Genomic DNA, 2,841 nt, shown 5'->3' on the forward strand with positions numbered 1-2,841 from the left:
GGATTATAGAGGTGGTTTGGCAATTATGTCATTATCAGGTATCCCTTCATTGGTATATGTGAGAGTGGTGCTCACCGTAGGATATAATCATAAGTTTTTCAAGCGTAGATCGTGATATCACTTTCTGGTCTTGTGTAGTGTTTTTTGTAATGTCTGTGACTAGACGATATGAGCTGTAGGTCATAGCACTGCTCTCATACTGCATAGACATGCCATTTTGATGACAGTCTGTGTTTTGTGAGCACCACACTCACACGTATACCAACTGTGTAACCACTTTTTTCAATTACCGTTTCCATCGAATTCATGTTTTTCACTGTTTTCTGTTTAGATTCTTTGGTAATTATTTTGATATTTGTCTCCATTCACCTATTACTACTAATATTTCCCATTCACGGTGGCAAAATGGCAAAAAGTGTGGGAGGCAACTGCCCCTTATGCCCCCCCCCCCAATCCTAATCGCACCACTGCCTGAAAGAGAAAAAGATAACTCGTGAAAATGTACAATGGTTGATAGTATTTCTCTGCACCTGGAACCTCCATTGAAGTACAAAATTGAGTAGCAGTCATGGCAATTGTAGTAGCTAAGATTTGCCCTTGTTTGTTTTTGCATCCTTACAAACAGTGGCGGTCCCTCCATGGAACAGAGGGAACAGGCTGTTCCCTCCTACTTACTGCGCTTTTGGGCTATTTAAATTATTTATATTAACATAATAAGAACAATTTTCTCTCGAAATCAACGTTTCCAAAAGTAACACTGAAGAAAATCGTTCACCTTGGCTGGACGTTTGTTGACGTCATCTACTCCCAACGCATCATGGTTCTCACCCCATGCTCTACCATGGTCCCTTAGTATCATGCCCTAAAATGTCTGAAGCCGAGTATTTCCGACCACGCCCGAACGTAAACGATCCCCACGGCACCGCGGAAGCTGAACACTCTAGCTGTTCCCTCAGAGAGATATTGCGGATTCGCTTTTCTTCCAGTTTTTGCTATGTGCTGAAGTTTAATCGCATCACAAGTGATACATTTGAGTGTAGAAAGTCTATAACTTCCTAATCTCGTTGAGAACTTGCGTCTGACATTCATAACGAACTGGAAAAATCTTCTACAGTCTAAGCGTCTGCTAAATGCCTTAGCTAAACGCTGGGAAATAGCTTCCGAGGGAACAGCTCACATCCACCTGTTCCACCAACCCCAAGACCAAAGTTTCAAGGCATGCAGTGGCAGGACAAGAAGAAAATGTTGCGAGTGTTGTATGATCGACCGGCTGAGGACGAAAGCCTTTAGTTCATTCAACTTTGCAGAAAATAGAACAAACCAACACATATTCTAACTGAATTAAAAACTAAAACGAAATCATACACAGAGCATTTTCAAACGAGTTACTACAACTCTGTAAATTATTAACTGAATATTCTTCCAGTGGCAAATTATATTGTTGTCCTTGTTTAATCCTGAGAAGGGAGTCTGGAACATGTCGGGTTTTGTCACATTAACAACTTCTACTAACAGGGTGGCTACTCACCGGGAATTTCTTGAATTCCGGGAATTATGCGTGAATTATTGGCTCCGGGAATTGTGCGTGAATTCTGCTTGAAATTTTCTCTGTAGACATGAAAAATTGCAACTTTTTAAAATCCCAATTCCATTGAATTTATACATATTTATTAATGACCTGAAACAAGTTTTTCACAGTTTAGGTTATATTTTTATTGAGGAAGGTAAATAAAGCTGCGTGGAAAATAAAACAGAATTCTCTCAATCCATTTGCTTTGTTAGTGTTCTTTGAAGAACAATCCATCTGATAGACTGAAGATTATTGCAAGATAAAATATCTTGAAGTTGATTAGGTAAATTTAAAATTCTTATAGAATTAACAATTTTTCGTAGATTACTATTTCCCGTAACATATGTGACTTGTGTTTGTAGATGTATTTATAGTCCCGAGTAGCAGTGGCGTGCCCAGGATTTTTGTAAGGGAGGGGTTACCTATACTTTTTCTCGGTAGTCCGCCCTCATTTTGTCATATTTTCCTACCATTGACGTTCTTTTTTAGGAATATTGGGCCAAAGGGGGGGTATAACCCCTACCAACCCCTCCTTGGGCACGCCACTGCCGAGTAGCTATGTGAAATGACAAATGTAAACTCCGCACCTTAAATTATATATATGTACCGTCCAAGTAAATTAGAATTATTGGATTCATTGGAATCGCACAAACCATATATTGTTAATATAAGTATTTGTTTGTGTGTATGTGTGTGGGTGGTGAGAGACTGTAAAACCTTAGTTTGAAATAGAGAAAACATCTGCTTGAATTTTTGTAAAGTTCGCTTTGAAAACCGGGAATTATACTTGAATTTTACTATGGTCCTACAGTAGCCACCTTGACTAATCTAGCGAACGTCATGAAAAACTCAACCATCTGTGTGCCATTATTGGATTGAGAAAGTTTGAATTACAAGAATACTCAACTCTATGAAAAAACGTCAACTTAATCTACGAATAAAGAGATGAAACAGGTCACGACAAAATATTATTTTCTTTCTCTGATGACTCATAAATTTATATTATCAAATTTTTCTTTGTTGCGCATCAATAATTTTATTTTTAATGTTTTCTTTATATTATATCACATTTGCTTTAAAATTATTATTGTCATATAATTTTAACGTGCCTCATGTTTGTCACTTCTGACATTTCAATAAGGGTTGAATTTTACTTGATCTATTGTATTATATTAAGACACCCATGCGATGGGGAGCAAGTGCAGGTGACCTGTTCCCCTGCCTGATTTATCACCGCACGCCACTGCTTACAAACATATTTTTTCATCATA

Source organism: Lepisma saccharinum, chromosome 18 (genome assembly GCF_977018435.1).
Source record: "Lepisma saccharinum chromosome 18, izLepSacc3.1, whole genome shotgun sequence".
Taxonomy (NCBI): Eukaryota; Metazoa; Arthropoda; class Insecta; order Zygentoma; family Lepismatidae; genus Lepisma; species Lepisma saccharinum.